This window comes from Triticum aestivum, chromosome 6A (genome assembly GCF_018294505.1).
Source record: "Triticum aestivum cultivar Chinese Spring chromosome 6A, IWGSC CS RefSeq v2.1, whole genome shotgun sequence".
Taxonomy (NCBI): Eukaryota; Viridiplantae; Streptophyta; class Magnoliopsida; order Poales; family Poaceae; genus Triticum; species Triticum aestivum.
In genome coordinates, this window is record NC_057809.1 from 378,999,700 (window position 1) to 379,019,676 (window position 19,977).

Below are 19,977 nucleotides of genomic sequence, written 5' to 3' on the forward strand. Positions count from 1 at the left end.
TCATATTGGCTCCTACATATTCTACGAAGATCTTTATCGGTCAAACCGCATAACAATATACGTTGTACCCTTTGTCATCGGTATGTTACTTGCCCGAGATTCGATCGTCGGTATCATCATACCTAGTTCAATCTCGTCATCGACAAGTCTCTTTACTCGTTCCATAATGCATCATCGCGTGACTAACTCATTAGTCACATTGCTTGCAAGGCTCATAGTGATGTGCATTACCGAGAGGGCCCAGAGATACCTCTCCGATACACAGAGTGACAAATCCTAATCTCGATCTATGCCAACTCAACAAACACCATCGGAGACACATGTAGAGCATCTCTATAATCACCCAGTTATGTTGTGACGTTTGATAGCACACAAGGTGTTCCTCCAGTATTTGGGAGTTGCATAATCTCATAGTCTGAGGAACATGTATAAGTCATGAACAGTACAATAGGAACCCCCCTTCAGCAACACATTGATGCGTTGTCGTATGTCCATATAACCGTTGGTAAGGTCTACCCCAACGGATTATTATGCGTTGCCGTTGGTGGCGTTGCAAGGGTCTACAACAACATATATAATTGTGTTGGTAATCAATGTGAAAAATCATTGCAAGGTAGCAACGTATATAGTTCCAGCTAACAACACTTTGTATGTGTTGGTGGATAACCTTCACCTACACGAACCGACTTTGAAATGGACATAACGATTAGTGTGACCCTTTTATGTTAGTACTTTATACATTACCAACAATATTTGTTAAATCAACATTGATAATGCAGATGAACGGGACATCCAATAAATAGAAAGATCTCATTCATTAAGTCCAATCGGTTGCATTACATGGTACATAATCCAAAGAATATATATACATGATTCCCATACATTGACCATGAAAGTGGCATTCTATAATGTTAATGTAAAACTATGTAGTAGTAGGCCCATTCTCCACCTTGCGATCAACAACTTTGCCATGCACCATCCATTTATCTCGGCGATCTATAGCAGCAAAAAATTCTATGTAGTAGTAGCCCCATTCTCCACCTTGCAATCAGCAACTTTGCCATGCACCATCCATTTATCTGGGCGATCTATAGCAGCAAAAAGTTGAGTGATGTATCATTAGAGAAAGAAGAAGAAAAACCGGTTAATAGAGCAATAAAATGTAGAAGAGAAGCAACATACAAAGGTCGAATGGCAAGATGAGTAATCTAACTGCATGGCTGGTACTTCTGAAATTTTTGAGTTGTCACACCAACTGATCATATTTTTCTGATGTAGCATCAACACACAATGCTCACAATTCATTTCCAAAGTTAAGAACCTCAATTTATATTCTAGGATATTACTTACCACTATAACAATCAGATTTTCTCTCAGCCAACAGGGACATGCATTTTCTCTCAGCCAACAGGGACATGCATTTCTCTTATATATTTCCCAAACTTTGAAGATACTAACGAACATTCACCATTTCTAAATCTCTGAAAATCAAGAATGTGATAATAATACAATCAAACATCGTCTATGAAGAGGTTATAACTAAAATTATTTTATAGTTGGTTACTGTAGACACACAACTTGATATACAGGAAGTACCGAGTAGGCCTAATATTAGAATGAAGAATAAAAAACATCTCATTAATAACAATATACAATATATAGGTTGTTCGGGAGCCATTCTAAAATTGATGTTCATGCATGCTAAATGGAATTATCTATAGAAATGTACGTGTACAGGTTGCATAGCAAAACCTAAGCATAATCTCTGTATAATGATTTAATGAATATAGCATACTTGCATTGAAATTATTTTCTTCCATAAGCCACTTCTAACATATGCCCCATATCACTTGAGTACATCCGGATGTTTTGTTCTATTCAAAAGAAGTATTTGAACAATAATACCAACATGTTAGTACCATTGTAACCACATTCAAAAGGGATATCTAGAGATATACATAGGTCATACACATCATTTGCACTATTGGACATCCACATAGTTTGAGCGGGAAAAATTTAAATACCAACAGTACTAATGTTCGTGCAATACATATATAAAGAGGGAGTCAAGAGTACCTCTACTTGTATTCCTGCTTGATCGTGGATCCAAATTAGAGATATCAGAAAGAGGGTCTTGTCGGGGTTTTCTAGTTACTAAGCCAGATGGGAGTTACAAGTGGACAGTGGATGTACCAAAGTGGTGTATAATTGGTTCCATAACAAGACACCAAAGTGGTTATGGGGAGACGACAATATCCTGAATTCTGCACTCCTGCGAGAATAATTCAGGCAAGCAACGTACTTCTAAAACTCTTTGTTAACTTCCACGAGAGAACAATATAGACACAATCAAACTAAAACAACACCGGAAAAGTACTCACAGATTTTTTATGCATCTAATTATTGATAATGTTTATTAGTCCTATTCACAACTCACAAGTGGATATGTGTCACATCTCACATGTCCTTCTCCTATTGACGTACTTAGGTAGTGCACCAAAGACATGCAAGGCCAACGACGTTATACTCTTTGGCACCATCTATATAACACAAAGAAAAACTCAAAAATGTTGCAAGTTATAAGTATGTTGAGCCCTAGGCAAGTCATATCTCATACTAGGTGTGACCCTTGCAGTTTGTGATTGACATTACAACTGAGTTGGACATGCACTACTAAAAATTAAATGCATACTTTTAGTTTAATTCATAATGCACACTATAATGAAAAGGGAATTCATCTAACCATATAAGAATCAAGTAATTTAAGTTTTCACCAAAAACTAAATTACTGTATTGTGATAGTTGTCATTAGGCAAAAACAGTTCTTCATTTGGATAAATATCTTGTCATTTACTTAGTACCTATTCAAAATAACTGATCATAAATGCACTACCAAACTTGCAGATGGTGCCATTTGTTGTGTTCCTAGTACTTCAGAGGAGTTGACATATGAACAGTTATTGGAAGCAACTTCTAAAAAAGGATTTGGTGCAGGCACGCAACATATTTTCTTCAGCCTGTGATTCATCAGGTCAAACCCACATGGTCAAGCTAAGTTAGGTCCTTGAAGACCTAACACAAAAGTGGACTTCTAAAATACAGTTCACCAACTGAGCTCTAAAGATGAACATGGCCCAAACATTATTATAAGAACAATTATTTCTCAAACTTAACTGCAGTTCATTGTGGTGCTTCCCTACTTCATATCTGACGCATACTCATCAACTTCCAATGGGCAGACATAATTGCAGATAGACCAGAAGAGGAACACACATTACTTGCATATCAATCGGCACAGAAGTTGTACCAGAATTTTAACTAGTAGAGTAATGCGCAATCGTGACGGTCCTTTGCTCGGATGATGGAGGCAGTCAAGAATCCCACCGTGGTCGGGAGAGGGAAGCCGATGCAGCACTTGAGGGGAAGGCATCCGCCGCCTGCTACAGCGGAGGGTCATCAGGCGGTGGCGTCGAACACCACTAAGAAGCCGAGGATGGGGCACGGAGGCGGCGTGCATCGCGCCCTCGGACTCGCGCATGATGTGTGGCAGGCACGTAGGTGGGCAGTGGCGGCGAGGATGAGATAAGTCATAAGATGGATTGCCTTACCAAACCGCCGACATGGATGTCGAGGTAGCTGAGGTGGAGCCACGGAGCAGCACCGTCGAGCCCAAGTCGGCTCCCGCAGATGCGGAGACGCCGGGCCGTCACACCAGATGAGGCGCGGAGGCGCGGTGGTGACCCATCGATGCGGGGGCGCGCAGAATCAGAGGACAGAGGTAGGGGGTGCCAGGCCGGTGAGATAGAGGAATCAGCGAAGAGGTGGAGGGGCTGGAGAAAAGATATTTTTTCCAACAAAATCTGCTTTGCTGCCTGATATTTTAACGGAGGAGGTAGAGATATTGTGGAGGTGGGCGTGGGAGGTTCTCCGTGGAACGTGGGAAGTGGAGCCAACAACAAATGCTATCATTTCATTGCTAGATATGCGTTGTTATATGGGTGTTTTTGTTGTAGTGGAAGAAAGCAATAGCATAAAAACTAAACGATCATTATGCTAAGCTAACGGATGGGTCTTGTCCATCACATCATTCTCTAATGATGTGATCCCGTTCATCAAATGACAACACATGTCTATGGTCAGGAAACTTAACCATCTTTGATTAACAAGCTAGTCAAGTAGAGGCATACTAGGGACATTCTGTTTGTCTATGTATTCACACATGTACTAAGTTTCCGGTTAATACAATTCTAGCATGAATAATAAAAATTTATCATGATATAAGGAAATATAAATAACAACTTTATTATTGCCTCTAGGGCATATTTCCTTCATTTAACACGTCGGGTTGCGAGAAGTTGTTATTTGTGTGTAGGTGCTGTTTACGTTGTGTTGCTTGCTTCTCCTACTGGTTTGATAATCTTGGTTTCATATCTGAGGGAAATACCTACCGCCAATGTGATGCATCATCCCTCCCTCTTTGTGGAAATACCGACGTAGCTTCAAGCAACATCGAAAGGAATTTCTGGCGTCGTTGCCGGGGAGGATCTTCAACATATACCAAGTTCCTAATCACAAATCTCATATCCTTGCAATTTACATTATTTGCCATTTTCCTCTCCCCCACTTCACAAAAATTTGCCGTTTTATTCGCCCCTCTTTTCTGCTCGCCATTTTCTTGCCGGCTCTGTTTTTGAGTGCAAACTTGTTGTGTGGTCATCATGACTCAAGAGAACACCAAATTATGTGACTTGTCAAATACCAACAACAATGATTTTATCGGCACTCCACTTGCTCCTCCCGCCACTAGTGCAGAGACTTATGATATTAATACTGCTTTGCTAAATCTTGTTATGAAAGACCAATTTTCCGGTACTCCTAATGAGGTTGCCGCATCCCATCTTAATACCTTCGTGGAATTATGTGATATGCAAAAGAAAAAAGATGTGGACAATGATGTGGTCAACATGAAACTATTTCTGTTTTCTTTGCGTGATTCTGCAAAAATTTGGTTCTCTTCTTTGCCTCGCAATAGTATCGATTCTTGGAATAAGTGCAAAGATGCTTTTATCACTAAGTATTTTCCGCATGCTAAAATTATTTCCCTTAGAACCCAGATCAGGAATTTCAAGCAACTTGAACATGAGCATATTGCACAATCTTGGGAGAGGATGAAAATGATGCTAAGGAATTGCCCAACTCATGGGTTAAATCTTTGGATGATCATACAAAAAAATTATGCGGGGTTTGTTTCTTGTAATCTTTTAGATTCCGCCGCGAGTGGTAATTTTATGGAAATTACTTTGGGATAAGCCACCAAATTGCTTGATAACATTATGGCAAATTATTCGCAATGGAATACCGAAAGAGCTCCTACTAGTAAAAAAAGTTAATTCTATTGAAGAAATTCTTCTTTGACTGAAAAATTTGATGCTCTTGTGAAATTGGTTGCTAGTAGAAGTGCTCCTATTGATTTTAATGATATGCCTTTGTCTACTTTGATTGAGCAAAATAGTGATGCCATAGATGTGAATTTTATTTCTCGAAATAATTTCAACAATAATCCTTATAGAGGCAATTTTAATCCTAGGCCTTTTCCTAGTAATTCCTCTAATAATTATGGTAATTCCTATGGACATAAATCTTATAATAATAATAGGAACACCTCTGATCTTGAGAACAATATTAAAGAATTTATCAATACGCAAAAAGTTTTCAACACTTCCATAGAAGAAAAGTTGAGTAAGATTGATGATTTGTCTAGAAGTGTTGATAGAATTGGTCATGATGTGGAAAATCTCAAGATGAAATTTTTTGTGCCTAAGGTTGATGAATCAATTAAAGCTCTTTATGTTTCTATGGATGAAAGTAAGAAAAGAACCGCTATGGTTAGAGCTTGAAGAGAAATTTTAGAAAAAGCATTTTCTAGTGATTTCTTTCGCAAAAGTGATGAAGATCTTAAAATGAATGGTGTTTATTCTATTGATTCCTTGTTTAGTAAGGTTAATATTGATGAAAAAGGGACTGGAGAAAAGTCAACTTTAGGTAGAAGGCGTCCCAATATTTCGGAGGGTGAAAATCTTGTTGAGAAAATTGATAAAAGTGGGTTTGAAGAGGTCAAAACTTTAGCTAGTGATGTGGCCACTCTTTTGGATTACAAATACTTTAATTATGATAGTTTCTCTTTGATTGATTGTATTTCTTTGTTGCAATCCATGATAAATTCACCCCATGCTTATGAACAAAATAAAGCTTTTACTAAATTTATTGTAGATGCTATGATGAACGCTTTTGAAGAAAAGTTGGAATTAGAAGTTTCAATTCCTAAAAAATTGCATGATGAGTGGGAACCTACTATAAAAGTCAAGATTAAAAATTATGAGTGTTTTCTTTTGTGTGACCTGGGTGCTAGTGTTTCTATTCTGAAATCTTTATGTGGTGTTCTTGGTCTTACCGATCTTGAATCATGTTCTTTAAATTTGCACTTGGCGGATTCTACTATTAAAAAGCCTATGGGAAGAATTAATGATATTCTTATTCTTGCAAATAGGAATTATGCGCCCATAGATTTTATTGTTCTTGATATTGATTGCAATTCGTCTTGTCCAATTATTCTTGGTAGACCGTTTTTACGCACTATTGCTTAGTCTCGAGCACTGCGTTGGTTTTCCCTTGAAGAGCAAAGGGTGATGCAACAAAGTAGCGTAAGTATTCCCTCAGTTTTTGAGAACCAAGGTATCAATCCAGTAGGAGACTACACGCAAGTCCCTCATACCTACACAAACAAATAAGAACCTCGCAACCAACGCGATAAAGGGGTTGTCAATCCCTCCACAGCCACTTACGAGAGTGAGATCTGATAGAGATAATAATAATAATAAGATAAATATTTTTGGTATTTTTATGATATAGATTGAAAGTAAAGATTGCAAAATAAAATAGATCGGAAACTTATATGATAAAAGTTAGACCCGGGGGCCATGCGTTTCACTAGTGGCTTCTCTCAAGATAGCATAAGTATTATAGTGGGTGAACAAATTACTCTCAAGCAATTGATAGAAAAGTGCATAATTATGAGAATATCTAGGCATGATCATGTATATAGGCATCATGTCCGCGACAAGTAGACCAAGACGATTCTGCATCTACTACTATTACTCCACACATCGACCGCTATCCAGCATGCATCTGGAGTATTAATTTCATAAGAACAGAGTAATGCATTAGGCAAGATGACATGATGTAGAGGGATAAACTCAAGCAATATGATATAAACCCCATCTTTTTATCCTCGATGGCAACAATACAATACGTGTCTTGCTGCCCCTGCTGTCATTGGGAAAGGACACCGCAAGATTGAACCCAAAGCTAAGCACTTCTCCCATTGCAAGAAAGATCAATCTAGTAGGCCAAACAAAACTGATATTTCGAAGAGACTTGCAAAGATAACCAATCATACATAAAAGATTTCAGAGAAGAATCAAATATTGTTCATAGATAAACTTGATCATAAGCCCACAATTCATCAGATCTCGACAAACACACCGCAAAAAGAGTTACATCGAAAAGATCTCTAAGAAGAGCGAGGAGAACATTGTATTGAGATCCAAAGAGAGAAGAAGCCATCTAGCTAATAACTATGGACCAGAAGGTCTGTGGTAAACTACTCACACATCATCAGAGAGGCTATGGTGTTTATGTAGAAGCCCTCCGTGATCGATTCCCCCTCCGGCGGGCCTCCGGAAAGGCCCCAAGATGGGATCTCTTGAGTACAGAAGGTTGCGGTGGTGGAAATAGGGTTTTGTGGTGCTCCTGGATGTTTTCGGGGTATATGTACATATATAGGAGGAAAAAGTAGGTCGGTGGAGCTGCGAGGGGCCCACGAGGGTGGGGGGGGGGCACGCCCAGGGGGCAGGCGCGCCCTCCTGCCTTGTGGCCACCTCGTTTATTTCTTGACGTCTACTCCAAGTCCCCTGGATCACGTTTGTCCCAAAAATAACTCTACCGAAGGTTTCATTCCGTTTGGATTCCGTTTGATATTCCTTTTGTGCGAAACACTGAAATAGGTAAAAAAACAGCAATTTGCACTGGGCCTTGGGTTAGTAGGTTAGTCCCAAAAATAATGTAAAAGTGTATAAATAAGCCCATTAACATCCAAAACAGATAATACAATAGCATGGAACAATAAAAAATTATAGATACATTGGAGACGTAACAAGCATCCCCAAGCTTAATTCCTGCTCGTCCTCGAGTAGGTAAATGATAAAAACAGAATTTTTGATGTGGAATTCTACCTAGCGTAATTTTCAATGTAATTTTCTTTATTGTGGCATGAACGTTCAAATCCGAAAGATTCAAGACAAAAGTTTAATATTGACATAAAAATAATAATACTTCAAGCATACTAACAAAGCAATCATGTCTTCTCAAAATAACATGGCCAAAGAAAGTTATCCCTACAAAATCATATAGTCTGGCTATGCTCTATCTTCCTCATGCAAAGTATTTAAATCATGCACAACCCCGATGACAAGACAAGCAATTGTTTCATACTTTTGACGTTCTCAAACTTTTTCAATCTTCATGCAATATATGAGCGTGAGCCATGGACATAGCACTATATGTGGAATAGAGTGGTGGTTGTGGAGAAGACAAAAGGGAGAAGATAGTCTCACATCAACTAGGCATATTAACGGGCTATGGAGATTCCCATCAATAGATATCAATGTGAGTGAGTAGGGATTGCCATGCAACGGATGCACTAGAGCTATAAGTGTATGAAAGCTCAAAAAGAAACTAAGTGGGTGTGCATCCAACTCGCTTGCTCACGAAGACCTAGGGCATTTTGAGGAAGCCCATCATTGGAATATACAAGCCTAGTTCTATAATGTAAAATTCCCACTAGTATGTGAAGGTGACAAAATAGGACACTCTCTATCATGAAGATCATGGTGCTACTTTGAAGCACAAGTGTGGTAAAAGGATAGTAGCATTGTCCCTTCTATCTTTTTCTCATTTCTCTTTTTTATCCTTTTTTTTATTTGGGCCTTCTCCTTTTTATGGCCTCTTTTTTTTGTCCGGAGTCTCATCTCGACTTGTGGGGGAATCATAGTCTCCATCATCCTTTCCTCACTTGGGACAATGCTCTAATAATGATGATCATCACACTTTTATTTACTTACAACTCAAAAATTACAACTCGATACTAAAACAAAATATGACTCTATGTAAATGCCTCTGGCGGTGTACCGGGATGTGCAATGAATCAAGAGTGACATGTATGAAATAATTATGAACGTGGCTTTGCCACAAATACGATGTCAACTACATGATCATGCAAAGCAATATGACAATGATGAAGCGTGTCATAATAAACGGAATGGTGGTAAGTTGCATGGCAATATATCTCGGAATGGCTATGGAAATGCCATAATAGGTAGGTATGGTGGCTGGTTTGAGGAAGGTATATGGTGGGTTTATGGTACCGGCGAAAGTTGCGCGATACTAGAGAGGCTAGCAATGGTGGAAGGGTGAGAGTGTCTATAATCCATGGACTCAACATTAATCATAAAGAACTCGTATACTTATTGCAAAAATCTATTATTTATCGAAACAAAGTACTACGCGCATGCTCCTAGGGGGGTAGATTGGTAGGAAAAGACCATCGCTCGTCCCCAGACGCCACTCATAAGGAAGACAATAAATAAATAAATCATGCTCCGACTTCATCACATAACGGTTCACCATACGTGCATGTTATGGGAATCACAAACTTTAGAACAAGTATTTCTCAAATTCACCACTACTCAACTAGAATGACTCTAATATCACCATCTTCGTATCTCAAAACAATTATCAAGTATCAAACTTCTCATAGTATTCAATGCACTTTTTATGATAGTTTTTATTATACCAATCTTGGATGCCTATCATATTAGGACTACTTTTATAACCAAAGCAAATTACCATGCTTTTCTAAAAGATTCTCAAAATAATATAAGTGAAGCATGATAGATCAATAATTTCTTTAAAATAAAACCACCACCGTGCTCTAAAAGATATAAGTGAAGCACTAGAGCAAAATTATCAAGCTCAAAAGATATAAGTGAAGCACATAGAGTATTCTAATAAATTCCAATTCATGCATGTCTCTCCCAAAAGGTGTGTACAGCAAGGATGATTGTGGTAAACTAAAAAGCAAAGACTCAAATCATACAAGACGCTCCAAGCAAAACACATATCATGTGGTGAATAAAAATATAGCCTCAAGTAAAGTTACCGATGGAAGAAGACGAAAGAGGGGATGCCTTCCGGGGCATCCCCAAGCTTAGGATTTTGGTTGTACTTTAATTTTACCTTGGGGTGCCTTCGGAATCCCCAAGCTAAGGCTCTTGCCACTCCTTATTCCAAAATCCATCAAATCTTTACCCAAAACTTGAAAACTTCACAACACAAAACTCAACTGAAAATCTAATGAGCTCCATTAGTATAAGAAAACAAACCACCACTTAAGTTACTGTAATGAACTAATTATTAATTTGTATTGGTGTTAAACCTACTTTATTCCAACTTCTCTATGGTTCATACCATCCGATACTAGCCATAGATGCATCAAAATAAGCAAACAACACACGAAAAACAGAATCTGTCAAAAACAGAACAGTCTGTAGTAATCTGTAGGTTTTGAATACTTCTGTAGCCCCAAAAATTCTGAAGTTACTTGGTGGACGTGAGGAATTTGTCTATTAATCATCTGCAAAAATAATCAACCTAATCGCACTCTCTAGTAAAAAATGGCAGCAAATCTCGTGAGCGCTAAAGTTTCTGTTTTTTACAGCAAGATCGCTAAAACTTCCCCTAAGTCTTCCCAAAGGTTCTACTTGGCACAAACACTAATTAAAAGCATAAAACAACATATGAACAAAGGCTAGATGAATTATTTATTACTAAAAATAACCAAAAAGCAAGAAACAAAAATAAAATTGGGTTGCCTCCCAACAAGCGCTATCGTTTAACGCCCCTAGCTAGGCATAAAAGCAAAAATAGATCTAGGTATTATCATCTTTGGTATGCAATCCATAAGTGGATCTCATAATAGATTCATAAGGTAATTTAATTTTCTTTCTAGGAAATTTTTCCATGCCTTTCCTTAATGGAAATTGGAATCTAATATTCCCTTCTTTCATATCAATAATTGCACCAATCGTTCTAAGGAAAGGTCTACCAAGAACACTACAAAAAATACACTTCCGTGATGATACATGTTTGTCACAATAGGTCACGTTTTCTTTCATGCATGTACATCCATGACAAATTTATGATAGAATCAAGATAGTCATACCTGTGTTGTCGTAGAAGTGTTCCATGACATTACCAAAATTATCATCACGGAAGTGTCCACTTCCATGACGATAAATCGCTCGTCACAGAAGTGCTGTCGTCAAGGGTGACCGACACATGGCATCAACAATAACGGAACGCGTTAAGCTATTGGTTCCGGTTTTGGATCCGATAACCCATTAACAGCCCCGACCAATGGGGATTTTCCATGTGTAAAATCATCATTGGCTAGAGGAAACACGTGTCGGCTCACCGTTGGGATAGATGTCATCCACTCATTGGACCCAAAGCGCCTATGATACGTCGACATGTGTCACGGCCCAACAGAGGCCCATTCCTATGAAAAGGCCGACCCGTTTGACTTGGTCAAAAGGTGGCGGGCCGGCCCACGGCAAGCCTGTTAACGGCTTGTTCGCATATAGCCCATTTATAGCCCGCTAACCCAGGGCCCGTTTACGGCCTATCCGAATTGGGCCAGTAGCGTCATCTGGGCCGTCCAGTATAATTCCAACCCGTTTTAACTTCCGGCCCATGTATGGCCCATGACGTCTTTCGGCCCATATGAGGCCCTTAGTAACACCCTCAGCCCATTAACAGCACGTGGTGAAACTGGCCCGTAATGAACAGTGTACCACTTTATACCCATTAACGGCCCATTATTCCGTTGGGCCGTTTCCAGCCCATGTTATCTTTCGGCCTTCTCAGGGCCCATTTATTCTTGGGCTCATTTCCAGTATTCGTTTACTTACGGCCCGTTACTGTCATTTTCTGCTTGTGGGCCAAATTCAGCCCGTGGTTACAGTCGGCCCATTTGTGGCCCGTTGATACGTTGGGCCGTTTTCATAGCGTCATCAAATACAGCCGATTAACGACGGCCCGTTATGGTCGGCCCATGAACGGACGATTTCAACTCTAGCCCATTTACGACCATAATGTGGTCTGTTGTTGGCCCATGTTTGGCCAACCGATCATACGGCCCGGAGAAGGCCCATTGATGATACGGCCCGTAGAAGGCCCATTGTGTCTACGGCCCATATAAGGCCCATTGTTTCTACGCCCCGTAGAAGGCCCATTGTTTCTATGGCCCGTAGGAGCCCCATGTTAACTACAGTAAATATGTAGCCCATGGTCATTGTGGCCTAGTTTTAAAAAATAGGTTATTGCGGCCACTAGAAAGCCGCGGAAAAAGAACTGCACTGACTACAAGAAAACAAATAAACAAGACAATAAGGAAATAAATTAGCAAGAAACTTACGCTAGGCTATCACGGCTATTACACATATTACATCCACTGGGCATCAATGTTCGCCACCAGTGCAAATATAGGGAACAAAGCAGCATATAAACGCCGCAACAAAACAAGTCCAGAACTGAAACCACTTCAGAAGAGCTCAAGAAACAATATCCTGGGTACCCATAATGCTAGCAAGATGCTTAGCAAGCTTATTAACTTTCTCTTGTTTGGCGCTTAAATCCTCCAGCACTTGCTGTTGCACCAAAAAGTATGCATCTGAATTCTGCAGGGCCTTCCTCAGTCCTTCGGCTTCCTATCGCATAACATCTGATCGATGTCTTTCAACTTGAAGTTGAGACTCAAGAAGCCGAACTTATTCAGGCAGCGAGTTCGAAGAGCTGGTGCCAGCAGTAGTAGCCAGTAACTCGAACACTACATCAAGACAGGACTTTGGGGTTGTCTCAGTGTCTTCAATATAGTTTTTATCAGCTTTCTTGGAGACCAACAAGGATGTCTCACTATCTTGAACCTTATCTGCATTACTTCCTTTACCATTTCATAACGGGGCACTCTTCTCCAATATTTTATCCGCGTTCTAAAAGAGAAACAAACAAACACATCACATGTTTACAATGTAGTATATGAAACTCATTTTGGTAAACCAGTTCAGTAGTAAGGTGGACAGGATAACAGCATGAAACAAACATATATCTATGTAGTATGGTCACTGTATGGTCTATATCATTCTAGTTTATGTTGCCAAATCAAGATAGATACAGTTCGAATCATATCTATTTAAGACAAAGCAGCATAGACAGAATATAAGTGTGGGAAACTACACAGCAATAACAACACTTGTAATGTGCATGGCATGAGAACATAACTGTTTATTCAATTGAAACTGAAATCAACATAGAGCAAGTTACAACAGCAAACACGTTAAAGAAACAGGTTTAAAACATACCTGTTGCGCCATTGGAGTTTCAATTGCATCCTTCAAATTTGAAATTAGTTGGTATGAGTAAATACAGTGATGCAAGAGCAAAGTAGTATGAACCATAGCTACGGAACCTGACCTGAGAACAATTCTTCTTCTGCTTTAAGCGTTGACTTGGGGTTCGGAGTGGTGGTCCTCGTGCTTTGGGCACTGCAGTTGCCTTACTAACTGCTCGTGTTTGGGTGCTCTGTGGTGGAGATGGTGTTGTGTCAACGGGAACTGGGTTACTATCTGCTGGGGTTGGGGTTAGAAGGGGTGTAGCTGGTTCTCTGTCCAACTGGGTAGGGGTACAATCTGCGTGAGTCTGGGTTATGTGTGGTGGGGCTAGTTCTTGGGCAAGTACAACCGTGGTTCTATCTCCATCGACAGGTAGCACGATCTTTTCTGAAGACCGTGTTTTTACTCCCACAGATACTGCCATCACCCCCTCCAATTGAAATGGCTGATAAACAAGAAAAGTAATTGAATGTACAAACATTGTAAGATAGACAAGTGCAATGGATAGTAGGGAAGAAAACAGGGCATGAAATAATTCACATTTATGTGGTCTAACCAAATAGAATAGCAGGACATAATTTCACATATATGATTGTTAATTCAACAGGATAGCAGGACAAAATTTCACATGTATGATGGATAACTAAACAGGATAGAATGACATACTTCAAAATATGATGACTATGTAAACAGGATGACATGATATAACTATACGATGTGTCTATTAAAGTGGTTGGCGTGCCATAAATCACAAACATGCCGTCAATGGAAACATGATGGCATGATATAATTCACGGATAGAATGACATAATGCAAAATATGATGACTATGTAAACAAGATGAGATGATACAACTATATTATGTCAAAATGGGTTGGCATGCCATAATTCAGATACATGCTGTTTATGTAAACATCATGGCATGATATAATTCAAATATAGGATTTATATACTAAGGAAGTGAGTAGAGGCCAATCGCATACATGATGTGTCTACTAAGGAGATGGCATTCAATATCGTGTATATGATGTAAAAACTAAGCATTCGATACAACATATGCATGATATGAGTAATATAACCCTGCCAAGTTTGAGCATACACCTCAGGGGGATAATAGGATTGGTCATCTGCCTCTGAATCCTCCTCTGAAGAGCTATCTGTAACCAGCAAGACATCTACTTCAGCAGGTAGCATTGTCTGCTCTGAAGACCTTGTTTTCACTCCAGATTTCTCCATCACCAATTCAAATGGATGATGCACAGGAAGAGCAGTTGAATATACAAACATTGTCGACAAAAGCAATGAGAAATACAAAAAAGGACAACATGATATAATTCACATATATGACACTTGGCTAAACAACATGGCATTGCATAATTCACATATATAATTCCTTGCAACAAGATAGCATTGCATAATTCATATATATAATGTCTTGCAACAAGATGGCATTGCATAATTCACATATATGGTAATTAGACACTAAACAGGTGGCATTCACACAAAGCATGTCTAAACTAAGGAAATGGCATAGAAATACAATATACCATAAGCACGATATGAGCAGCATAACCCTGCCAAGTTAGAGCATGCACCTCGGGGGGGGGGATAGGATTGGTCATCTGTCTCTGAATCCTCCTCTGAGGAGCTATCTGTAACCAGCAAGACATGCGCTTCATCAGATAGCATTATCTGCTCTGAAGACCTTGTTTCCACTCCAGATTTTTCCATGACCGTGCCGAATGCCTGATGCACAGGAAGAGTAATTGAATGTACTAAAATTGTTGACAAATTTAACACGTAATAAAAAATGATGTCATGATATAATTCACATATAAGATGACTGGCTAACCAGGGTGGCATTGCAAAATTCACATATATGATGCCTGGCTAAAAAAGATGGCATTGCATGATTCACATATACGATAAAGAAACTAAACAGATGGCATTGACACAAAGCATGTCTAAACTAAGCAGATGGCATCTTTGATGTATACAGTAAGCAATGCAAGGCACCATATGCATGATATTACCAACATCAGCATGCCAAGTTAGAGCGAAGACCTCATGGGGTAAATAGGAGTGGTCTTCTGCTTCTGAATCCCCCTCAGAACAGTTATCTTCCTCTTGATTATGATCCGAAATGGGTGGAGGGGGCTGCCTTTGCGCCCACCATGGAGCGACGTCTGCATGAAATTTTATTGCCACACAAGGCTCGTCTCTTTTGCTCTACATGTTCAGTTCCATTGTGTACAATAACTGAAATGCATAGGAATAAAACATAGTGAGATTATGTAAGGAGTGCATTCACAAATCCAGAGTGATGGTAGCAAACTGTGGATAGACCCAAAACCAATGATAGCAGGCAGATAATAGCTTTAGTTAAAAAATACAGATAATGGATCCTTTAATGTTTGTTTGCACCCAACATGAAACTCATAGTAGACACCCGAGATTAACCAGATAGTAGACAGATAGTACTGATTGCTGCCCCAATATGTAACCCACAACCATTTAAAAACTCAAGTTTCTTAGACCTGACTTGGAGTCTAATAGGTGAACACGACAATAAAGTTGCATGTCATCATATTAAGCGATGCATAACGTAAGTAGACACGGAAGAGTGCGACCTCTCTTGCGGACCCGTGTAGTCCTCAAGGTCATCTGCTTAGTTGATGATGGTAATGCAGTTGTCGTGGCTGACGGCGGCGGGGAAGAAGATCTGAGGCGGCAAAAGACAGTCTGGAGAGCGGATCCCTGCTGTGGTGAACCCTTCCATCGTTGGAGCAGCTGAGCTGGGGTGGAACACAACACCATAGGAGCAGGACAAACCACACAAGGTTTTCTTTGACACATATCTGTAACAGAAGTAATTGCGTAAGGGCTTGTTTGAATTTGAGGATTCTACAAATGCAAGGATAGGAAATAGACAGGAATAGGATAGGAATGCACGTGCAAAACAGAGAATTTAAAAACACATGATTTCTGCCAATCTGGGTGTTTGGTTCACAAGAATTGGAAGAACATAGGATGCAAAGAAGCATGGTGAGATTAAGTCAAACCACAAGAAAATGTACGGTTATAATGCTATTATGCTACTATCTCTTAGTCTTGTGCTTCATGAATAGGAATTTGAAAAGGAGGACAAGTGGAAATTAAAATTCCTACATTTTTTCTTTCAAGGAGACACAAAAGGAATAAATCCTACAGTTTTCCTTTGCTCCATTCCTTTGCACCAAATTCATGAAAAGTAGTACCATAGGAAACTTTCCAATTCCTATGTTTTTCATTCACTTTTCCTTTCAAGCACTGGCGATTCTAGTAGGCAGGCTTGAGCAAGGAAAATTCTACACTAAAAAAATGTTTTTGTGCTACTTCTATTACTTTGGACCCAGGCCACTGCCCTACTAGCTTAGCTCCCAGGGCCATCGACAAATGCACATCTCAAACGCGTAGAGATGAATAATGATGGTGTTCAAGAGAGTCCATCACGGATAGCTAAGTTGCCTAGTACCTCACTGCTTGTCATATAGTAGGATAAAATAGTCGTATTTCCCGTTACTCCGTGTGCTCAGTGGACAATATATATAACATGTAGAGCAAAAAAGAGATGCAACAAGTGTACAACCTCTTTGGCGAAGCCATGTAGGTCTCAACGTGATTGGGTTGGTCGGTGAGGATGCTCCGGCTGACTTGGCTATCGGGGGAGGGGAAGAAGATCTTAGGCGTCTATGGATGGAGCCCGAGGTACTGCTCCGCTGTGATGGAGGGTTTTGTCGTTGAAGCAGCTCCGGTGAGTTGTAGCACGCTGAGGCTGAAGCAGGACAAGAGAGACAACGTTAACCTGAGTGGAATTCTAATAGCATCTCCAATAGATGACGTAAAATACATAACCACAAAGTGCTAGATGTAAAATACATAGTCGATGATCTCTGAACTTAACTGCCGAAACTGGATTTAACTGTCAAAACTGAACTTAACTGTCGAGACTGAATTTTGCTGTCGAAACTGAATTTTGCTGTCGAAATTGAATTTTATTGTCGAAACTGAACAAACTAGAGGTGAGGCTACACGTCAGTCGACTAACTTTTTCATCTCTGGACAGTCGATTTTGCAGCCGTTGGATACGGAATCAAGGGCCTGCAGTTCATCTTCAACCGCCACCCCCCTGAGCCGCCAGCCACCACCGGCCAAACAGCCGCCCCTCGCCCCGCCCGCCCCGAAAACACTCCCCACCGCCGGTCCACCGCCGCCCCGGCCATCCCTCTAGCCCCCCCCCCCGTGCTGAGCTTTTTCTCCGGTGATCCCCACGCCACGCCCCACCACCGCCGGCGACCATCGCCCCACCCTGAACCCTAAGATAGATAGTGAGCTACCTCTCCGGCGAGCCCCCCTCCCCGCTGCGGCTGGTTCTTCCTTAACTCCGGCGAGCCCCCCACCCCCTGAAAATCGACTGACCAAAAAGTGGATTCAGTCGACTGAAGTGTAGCTAAATCGGAGCAGCATCGCAAGCAAGAGCAAGAGCGAGAGCATCAACACGAGCAAGAGCAAGAGCAGACAAGGCAGGGGACCGAGAGCAAGAGCAGAGCAGCAGCGCGAGCGAGAGCTAAAGCAGCAGCAGCTCCTACTGATGTGGACGTCGCTGCTGAGAGAGTGACACCATGGAGGAAGTGGCCGACGATGCCGCCGTGGATGGAGTCGCGCCGTGTCGGCTTGGGACCGAGCGCCGGTAGAACCATGAGATCGAATCAAGAAGAAAATGCGGCGATTAGTGTATAACCTCTTTGGTGGCGCCGATTAGGCCGCAGCTTCATCCGAGGAAACGGTGATTATGATGCTCTTCCGGTGGTGCAGGTGAAGACGGCGGTGTGGGAATGGAGGTGGCGCGAAAGACGAGGGGACCATCGAGGTAGCTCCTTGGAGGTGGAGGACGGGGTGGCTGAACCGGCGGGACGACCAGATCAATGACGGATCCTCATCCGATACGGTGGATGAGGGATGTCGAGGTGTTGCTGTGGACGACGTCGTTGGGAAAGAGGCTCCGACCGAGTGGCAGACGAAGGATGGTGTGGGGCTTCACGGGTTTTCCTGGCCTCGGTGTACGAATGGGTGGATGGATGGGATGTGAGTGGGGAACCATGGCTTAGGGACGTGCTTGTCCGAAATGTGGTGTAAGTTACGAAAGTACCCCCACCGATTTGAGGCGGTTCTTTCGGTTCAGGGGTATCAAGGGCATTTCGCGTGTCGGGATTTCACAGGAGGTGGGAGTTTTCACGCGCGTTGTCATTTTGGAATAGGAAGGCACGGGTTGAGATGGAGGGTGTTGTCGAAGCACAACGAGATAGAGATATATCTTAAATATTTCGGGCTAACAAGGCGTGGGTTGAAATTTCCGGACAAGCTTAGCATGTACTGTACCAAATCAATTCGCACTACAAATGTCATTCAAAACTTTGAATTCATGTTATGTTCAATTAAAATATTTCGCTATGTGTATAATGCATGCAACCTACTACTCAAATGAACGTTTTAGTGCATTCCAAACGTGTATACTACCGCTTCAATATGAACTAAATTTGAATTCGTTTCTCTATTTGAATAAGATCTACAATAATGATTCTTGTGAAGTCAAAGCATTTGAATTCGTTTCTCTATTTTAATAAGATCTACAATCATCATTATTGTCAAGTTAAGCCATCGTTTGTGTATTATCTTCACAGCACACCGCATGATTAGTCTCGGGTTACATATGAACTATGTGTACTATATGAACTCGAACTTAATTTTTTGAATCCACTTTTTGTTGATTTCAAATCATAGTACATTTCAAGCTCTAGCTAGATCTTCATAATCTAAACCATGTCTCATATGTATAATGTGTTTATCACATTATGTATGGTGCCCCTCCCCCTACGCCTACAAGTATTTAGATGTGAGTTGCAAACACCATACATTACCACAAATTCAAATAAAATGTGAGAATATTCGATATATAGTATTGTTTAGATTGTTTGATATTTAGTTATAAGCTGGAAATGCCACACATTATCAAAAAATCAAATAAAATGTGTGATTGTTTGATGTATAGTATGGTTTAGATTGTTTGACATTTAGCTGTGAGTTGCAAACGCCATGCATTATCACATTATGGTATAACATGTGCAAAACCACAACACATGCATCACCGTTATATTCATGCATGCATATGTTTAAAACACTATGATCTCCTATTCAAATATATGAATCCACTTTCATATCAAATTATGATCTTTGTTAGTCTCTTACACCCACACAATCCTCTAAACTTTGTAGCTACCACTTTCTCTCGTGCATGCACACGCCCTCCCCCTCCCTGAGCATTCTATCCATCGCGCACAATCATTTTTTTCTTTAGGTCGTTCTCCCACAGTCTC